General features: G+C 37.6%; 1 protein-coding gene across 1 annotated transcript in view; it reads right to left on the reverse strand.

Annotated features, from left to right (window-relative positions):
- Positions 1–9,016, reverse strand: part of TTBK2 (tau tubulin kinase 2) — a 202,924-nt gene that overhangs the window by 175,937 nt on the left and 17,971 nt on the right. The gene's annotated exons all lie outside the window — the stretch shown is intronic.

Below are 9,016 nucleotides of genomic sequence, written 5' to 3' on the forward strand. Positions count from 1 at the left end.
GATGTATGTATGGATTGTGATAAGACTGTATGAGTTGTAAAAGTTTTAAGAGTTGTAAAATGATTTAAAAAAAAAAAGAAATAAAAGTAATGCTTGTTGACCAAAACAAAAACCAAAAAAAAAAACCCACCCAATACTAATACTGATATTGAAGGAGCCCTGGTTGTGTAGTGGTTATACCTTGGGCTGCCAACCACAAGGTCAGCAATTCAAATCCACCAACTGCTCTGAAGGAGAAAGATGATATTTGTACTCTGTGAAGAGTTAAAGTCTCCTAAACCCAGAGGGGCAGTTCTACCCTGCCCTATAGAGTCACTATGAGTTGGAATTGACCCAGTGACAGTGAGTTTTGAAGTTTTGTGGGTATTATACTTATATAGCCTTATTAACTTAACAAAGAATCCCCTGTTCCCAAATGAGATTACATCTACAAGTGTAGGGTTAGGATTTACATTACACATTTCCAGGGCCCACAATCCAATCAATAATATCAGACTTCACTAGTATATGCATAGTTTCTAAAAGTTGTACATGAGATACAATAAATGCCTTTTTGATTCTACATCATGAATGATGCCTGGAAAATTAATATAAGCTGGCTACAGTACCGATGTATCTAAGAATTATTTTAGATCCATGTTTCACTAAGACTGTTAATGCTGATAGGTGCATCAAGTAGGTTTGACTCATGGCAACAGAGTAAAACTGACCCATAGACCTGTATAGGCTAAAATCTTCCTAATAGCAGATTGCCAGGTCTTTCTCCTATGGAGCTGCTAGGTGGGTTCAAATTGGCAGCCTTATTACAGTTAGAAGCTAAAGGCTTAACCACTGCAATGCCAGGTTGCTTTCAGGAAGACTGATAAATTAAAAGCAATGCACCCTAGTACAGCAAGGCTAGATACTATAGGAGAGAACCTAAATAAATTCCTACTTGGCAATATCTTTAATGGCTTAAAATAGAAAGTAAATAGCATGCTAATGAATTCCAACAATAATGCTAAATCTGAAGGTATTGCCAAAACAGACCCACAGAATATAAAAATATGGACAGAACATACTAAATGGAGAATCAACTTGTAAAATAGCATGTGGTGAAAAACCATTTGAAACATATGCTAGGTAGAAAAAAAGTCTGAGAATAAAATAGCTAACAAATTAATAACCAAACACTGACAATCCCCCTAGATTTCAAACTCCCTGAGGATAAAGACCATATCATAATCTATACCTTCTGTCAAAACAAAATATTGGGGAAAAAAATTTAAATCTGCAGATACTCAACAAAAATTTACTGAAGTTAATTAACTTGGTGTAAGGCATCAAACTATATAATTTAAATGTCACATAATTCACTTATACAAATATAGCAAAAAGGAAAATAAGAATTTGAAAAGGCACAAAGAAAACAGATCTTAAAATGTTTAAGAATTCCAAACTCAAAACAAAACAAATACAATTTGATTGAATTCCCTATAAGCATATCTGACCAATTAACAGCACTGCAGTGTGTTTATTTTCTTCAAATTCCAATGACTCCTCAAAAAATAGAGATTAAGACCAGATGGCTGTCTGGTAAGTGTCGGACTGTTTGCCTGAAGGTAACAAGCTGCTCTGAGGGAGGAAGATGAAGCTACCTGATCCTGTAAAGATTTACAGTCTCAGAAACCCTATATAAGGTCACTATGGGTTGGAATCGACTCAATGGGAATTGTTTTGGTATGACGTTTGGTTTGGTTGTCAGATGCTGTTGAGTGGAATGCAACTCACAACAGTCCTACGTAGAATGAACACTGCCCAGTCACGTGCCATCCTCACAGTCACCCACTGTGAATTTGTGGCACTGAAGGTGTTGCTCTCTTTTTCACTGGCCCACTACTTTAGCAGGGATGATGTCCTTTCTCCGGTGATTAGTCCCTCCTGATACCATGTCCAAATTATGTGAGATCTCCCCATCCTTGCTTCTAAGGAATTCTGGCAATAGTTCTTTCAGTGCAGATTTGTTTGTTCTCCTGGCCATCCATAGTACATTTAATATTCTTTATCAACAGTATAATTCAAAGGCATCAATTCTTCTTCAGTCTTCCTGATTCACTGTCCAGCTTTCACACGCACATTAAGTGATTTAAATAAAATAGCATGTGCTGAGCCAAATGCACATTAATCTTCAAAGTGACATTTTTGCTTTTTCACACCTGAAAGCCATCTTTTGCAGATCTGCCCAATGCAGTACATTGTTTGAGTTCTGCCTGCTGCTTCATGGGAGTTGATTGCAGTGAAACAAAATCCTTGGTAACTTCAATCTTACTGCTGTTTTTCATGATGCTGATTACTGGTCCAGTTTTAAGGATTTTGGTTGTATACTGAAGTGTAATCCATATTGAAGGCTGTAGTTCTTGATCTTCATCACTAAGAACTTCAAGTCCAGAAAGCAAGGTTGTTAGACAGAAGGTTGTTAATAAGCCTTCCTCCCACCCTAATGCCTCATTCTTTTTCATATAGTTTCAGCGTTTCAGATTATTGCTCAGCACACAAATTGAACAAACTCAAACCAAACCCACTGTCATTGTGTCAATTCTGACTCATAGCAACCGTACAGGACAAAGTAGAACTGCCTAGGGGGGTTTCCCTCACTATTAATCTTTAAAGGAGTAGAATGCTGCATCTTTCTCCCTCAGAGTGACTGGTCGTTTCTTTTTTTCAGTCTCCAACGGCTTTATTTTATTGGTCAATGTGCTTTGGAAGCGGATGTCAAGCCTACTCCTTCCAACCCCAGAAGGAAGAAGAGCTGTACACAGGACAGGCACATTGAGGAGTGCCAACGGGCACACAGGGATGGGATTGTTTTTCTGTTTCTTTGCTTAAATTAAGTACGGTTTTTATTGTCATATCTTACTCATTCTAATACATCCCTTCTCTTGCCATACAGTTGTTGTTCAATCCCATCGGGTGGGGTTATACAATGATCAATGCTATCAACTCCTCTCTCCCCTCTTTGCCCCCCTCACTTCCCATACTCTCAGGGAACCCTTACTTAGGGTCATCTGAGGGGTCTCTGAGGGGTCATCTGAGGGGTCATCTATCTTGACTACCGTGTACTTAGTGATCTGGAATGTACAAATTAACATATGCAAATCTATCATGATTAATGAGGTATATCACATAAGGGCCTTAACAGTAAGGGGAGAAAATCTTAAAGAACTAGAGGATGATTATGTGGTTCATCAGTGCCATACTGCACGCTGGATTAATCCTCCATTCCGTGAGGGAATGTTCAATTGTCTTGCCAGTAGACTTTGGGTCTCCACTACATCCACTCCCCTTCATATCTGTGACTTTTCTTTTTTTTTTTTTTTGAACTTCTGATACCTCTTCCAGGGACGCGATTTGTTTGTCCTCCTCTTACTTGTTGCTCCAGAACTATACTTTCAAACTGCCGACCTTACAGTTAGCAGCCCACACCATACCCCCACTATGGGTAATAAACATGAAGTTATTAAGTGTAAAATATCTATATGATAAGTCAAAATTTAAGGACAAGGACTCGGATAATCATAAAAATTTTCTTAGAGGAGGTGGATAGATTTGTTTAAGTAAATGAGATGCACACATTTACAAGGGAGGTATGGTTAATTGCAAAACAGTCGTAAATTCCTATCAATCCTGTATATACACACACTTTCTCAATGTATCTCCTCATAACTTTCATATAAAGGTAGTGTTTCTCTTTTCATCCTTGAAACTAAGTTTGGCCATGTAACTTGGTTTTAGTCAACAGAATATTAGCAAACATGATCTTCGGGCCCAAAAAGAATTTTTGCACTCTTGGAATACAGACACAATGTGATGAAGCCTATGCTAGCTAACTGCCTTGAGAAGCCCAAGGAAGCCCAGATAAAACCAGAAAAACTTTGAGCCTACTCAAACCGCCAATCTACACACTAGCTAAGTGAATAAATTATTATTGCTTAAGCCTCTAAATTTGGGGGCAAAATTTGTTTCAAATCAAAAGTTAACTTAGGTAGAAGATAAACAATGGCCCAAGTAAAGAAATGGGTACAACATAACTATGCTGTGATCTGTTTAGTGAATGATCTAAGTGCATGAGGAAAACAATGGGTACATTAGTTTAAATGGAAAAGAGTTCTTATTAGGGTTTTAAAAAATAAGTAAGTAAGCAGGTAAATAAATAAGCCAGACTGAAATGGGAAGTGAAATTTGACTGTGAAAATTCAGGCTAATGTGTCGATGGGATCAGGTGTCGATGGGATCAGGCCAGGTATTAGGCATCAAACAACAAAAAATCCTATCATTATGAATGAGGGGGAGTGCGGGGTGGGGACCCAAAGCTCATCTGTAGGCAATTGGACATCCTCTTACAGAAGGGTCGTGGGGAGGAGACAAGCCAGTCAGGATGCAGTATAGCAACGAGGAAACATAAATCTCCTCTAGTTTTTAAATGCTTCCTCCCCACCCACTATCATGATCCCAATTCTACCTTACAAATCTCGCTAGAACAGAGGATGTATCCTGGTACAGATAGGAACTGGAAACAGGGAATCCAGGCCAGATGAACCCCTCAGGATCAGTGTTGAGAATGGCAATACCGGGAGGGTGGAGGGAAGGTGGGGTAGGAAGGGGGAACCAATTACAAGGATCTACATATAACCTCCTCCCCGGACAACAGAAAAGTGGGTGAAGGGAGACATTGGACAGTGTAAGACATGACAAAATAATAATAATTTATAAATTATCAAGGGTTCATGAGGGTGGGGAAGCGGGGAGGGAGGGGAAAAAATGAGGAGCTGATACCAGGCTCAAGTAGAAAGCAAATGTTTTGAGAATGATGAGGGCAACAAATGTAAATATGTGCTTGACACAATGGATGTATATATGGATTGTGATAAGAGTTGTATGAGCCCCCAATAAAATGATTTTTTTTAAAAAGAAAGATCTGGCTAAAAAGAGGATGTAGTTTATTCTGTTTCAATAAGGGGGATTTACTGAAGAACTTCAGAACAGGAGGGTATTATAATGCCAGTGAAAACTCAATTACCAAGACAGGATGAAGTAATAAGCTCCCTCTACAATTTTAAGAAAGTTAGATAACTCACTAAATTTAAAAAAACAGCACAAATTTATGAGTGCCATATATAGTTTCTGTAAAAGATACTGCTCTATACCAGAAAAAGTATTTTTACCTACAATTTTCATCTCAACGAGTAAAGTGCTAAATTAATCATCAGTTAAGCTTATAATATGTCTAAAGGCTAAGAAAAATATATTTGAAGCTATATTCGGGTATATTTAGATATTACATGTATTTCTAGTGACAGCATAACTGTGAAATATGTCTTCTCTTCATCTGAAATTTAAATACACCCACCAGATCACTTCAGCTCCTGGCCACAATAAGAGTAACAGGGACCAGATTTACGCTCCCACCATACATAACTAGAAATCTGGGAAGATACATGTATGAAACAATGGTTTCCAGATACTGGGGAACAAGTGGTATAGAGTAGTGATCTCTGAATAAAGGGAAACAAATGAAGAGAGCCCTATACCTGGAGAGAGTTTCCACATCACATCGCTGGAATGAGGAAGCCAAGCAAAGTCTGGAGATCTCACGGATTTGAGGAGACAGGGTTCAGAGGTTTAGTGAAGTCAAGGAGATGGAGAATTGCACAGAGTAAACTCTAGAAATTTAGAGAACTCCAACAGTGAGTTTGGTTTGGAAGATATATTGGCTGAGTACTTATGAATGTAACTATCAAGGCTAGGGAAAAGATACAATGGAAAAAGATCAAGTAAACCAGAATAATCTTTAACATTCACACAAGGTTGTAAATAGGCTTATACACTCAAACCAAAATGAAAAGACCATCAAGTATGTAGAGCCTTAAAGCATCAAATTACTTTTAAATAGCCTAACTATACGCTGAACAAAGCCGCAAAATATTTTAAGGATCACAACACAGGATTGCAACACATACACACACACACAATATAAAATTTGCAATGTCTGATGTCAAACATTGCAAAGAAGAAATAGCAATCTATAGAAAAAGACCCAACTTGATACAGATGATAGCCTTTGTAGACAAAGACATTCAAATACCCATTATAAATATATTCAATGTATTCAACAAAGTAGAGAAAAGCATGAGCAGGATGAAGAAAGAAATGGAAGACAATCAGCTAGACATTAAAAGTGTAATATGTGAGATGAAAAATATACTGGAAAACACACTGGATCTAACATATATACCAGATTAATTAATATGAAAATACAGCAATAGTGAGTACAAAATGAAACTGTGGTGAAATGAAATTTCTTAATATGGGTCTTCCACCCAGGCCTCTCTAACTCCTACCAAATGACTGGGCAGGACTATGAAAACAAGGTGTGTGCACTACAAATAGAGGTGCCTGATCAGTTTTCATTACCATCACTTCCAACACCCCTACCTCCTCCACCACCATTTGAAGGAAGAAGGACCTTTCAAGATTTCAGTCTGAAGTGGCCGAGGCTGCTGAGACCAGATGCCTCACATGGAGACTCAGAGGAGCAGCGCCAAGACTGTGGGGTATCTTCTCCTTACTTAGCCCGAGATTATGGAACTGCGGGACAAAGTAACAGGCAGAATGACTTCTTGGCCCATGGGTAAAGGCTAAAGTATCACATGGTTGACAGAATAAGAACCAGAAAGAGACTTGTCTACTAGGTAACCGGTAGGTTTAGAACTAGAGAGACACTTGGCTGCTGACTGAGAAGATCCTAACTTGTGATAACCTATTAATTTCCCTAATAACCCCCCTTAACTCACAGTATCGTCTGTGAGCTCCGTGTGGACAACGCAACAAATGATGAAATCCAGCACACATGTAGAGTGGTGTGAGAGGAACTGTTGGTATAAGAATATGTAACGAAGGATGGAGCATGGAAGTATGCAGGGAAGAGAGGAGGTCAGAGAGGGCCCTCCATTGCTGTTTACCATAGAAACACATGCACAAAAGGACACAAATCAAATGAACAGAGCATTAGTGAGCTGTGATACAACATCAAAAGACCTAGCACTCAAATAACAGGAGTCCAGGAGGAGAGGATAAAGAGGTCATTTACACTTTAGTTGTTTGTTATTATAACCACATTGTCTTATAAAGTCTGTCTTCACTTTTAGTACATATTTTACTTGCTGGATTTATTTATTAGGCCCAGGGAAATTCCACACTGAAAAAAAAAGGTGAGCTGTTCAAATATTGATGGTGGTCTTTTTCCTCACTCTTTGTATTTTTATCTTTCTATTATTATTTTATCCTTGTCACTGTTTTTATTGCTTCTATTGGGTTTCCCAGCTTGGGAAGCACAGAAGGAAGAGATGCACAAAGACAATAACTGGTGCAACGGTTTATTGGGGATGTGGGTGGAGGTGGGAGATAAGATTGAGGAGATTTGGGAAGCAAACAATGGATGCAGGAGCGGGGAGGGAGCACTAGAACTGATTGTGCTTATGTATACACATGTTTAAAGCAATTTAACCATAGAAGTGTATATGTGAATACTACATCAAGAATACCACACACACACACACAAAAGAAAACCAAACTTGGCCAATGATTACTACAGGCAAAGAGTAAAGAAAGAGCTGTTGCGTAGTGGGGCACTGAATTTATGTCAATGGTGGTAGGATAATTTGGAAAAGGCTATCAATAATGGTTGTAAAATATGAAGAATATAACCAAAGGCACTGAATTATACAATAGTTGCGGAATTAGAGAATGCCCTGGTGCATGTATTTTTGCCACAATTAGAAAAAAAAAATTACATGAAAAGATAACGATGAGGAATAAGAAAATATTCTAGAATTAAATATGGTGACAATTGTACAACTCTTCTTTTATTTCTTAGCTTTTATATATTAATTATTTCTTTTTATTAATAGTTCATTTTATTGAGGGCTCTTACACTCATTACAATCCATACATCAAATGTATCAGGCATATTTGTACATATGTTGCCATCATTCTTTTCTAGACATCTATTGAGCCCTTGGTATCAGCTCCTCTTTTTTCCCTCCCTCTCCCTGACTCTTCTTGATATGATTGAATTATTGAATTGTATGACATGGAGCTTAAATGCTAATAAAACGGTTTAAAACTATGTACAAATATGCTTGATACAATTGATGTATGAATTGTTATAAGAGCTATAAGAGCCCCCAATAAAATGATGTTAAGAACAATTTTTTTAAAAGATGAAAAAAATTCAAAAATATTTTCAAATTTGATGAAAATTATCATGATAAAACATTCCCTATTTTAAGTTGAAACACCAGACCCTTTCAAAGTTATTATAAGACAGCACAGTAGCGATCTCATATCCTCATAGCCAATTACCTAAATTATGTTTTTATACAAAAACAGACTCAAGTTACAAAAGCTCTTAAAAACTCAAACTCACTGCCTTTGAGTCAATTCTACCTCAAAGCAACCTTATAGAATACAGTAGAACTTCCCCTATGGGTTTCCCAGACTATAACTCTTTACAGTAGTAGAAAGCTTCATCTTTCTCTTCTGGAGTAACCGGTGGTTTCAAACTGCTCTCAGATTAGCAGCCCAAGGTATAACCCACTATGTTCCTCAAGTTTACAAAGGTTTCCTCAAGTTTACAAAGAGTATTTAAAAATCAAACCCCATCGGACCTGACTGAAGGACACCCCTAGAGATCAAAAGTCAGATCTTGATCATTTACAGGTTTTTCCTTCTGTTTAAAAATTTTTTCTTTTAATTAATTTATTCCTCTATGGATAATTGGTTTCCTTTTTTGTTGCCATCATTGTGTTCTCACTGATCGCCTATCTTGTTATGGGTTGGTTTTTTATGCATATCATTACCTCTACAGATCTATCTAGATTCCTACCACATCCCCATTTAACTCACCTATTTGGCCTGTAAAAAAGACAGATGGATCCTGGAGAATGACAGTGGATTATCGTAAACTTAACCAGGTGGT

This window comes from Echinops telfairi, unplaced genomic scaffold (genome assembly GCF_000313985.2).
Source record: "Echinops telfairi isolate 266 unplaced genomic scaffold, ASM31398v2 ScPeMD7_8;HRSCAF=38, whole genome shotgun sequence".
NCBI classification, from domain to species: Eukaryota; Metazoa; Chordata; class Mammalia; order Afrosoricida; family Tenrecidae; genus Echinops; species Echinops telfairi.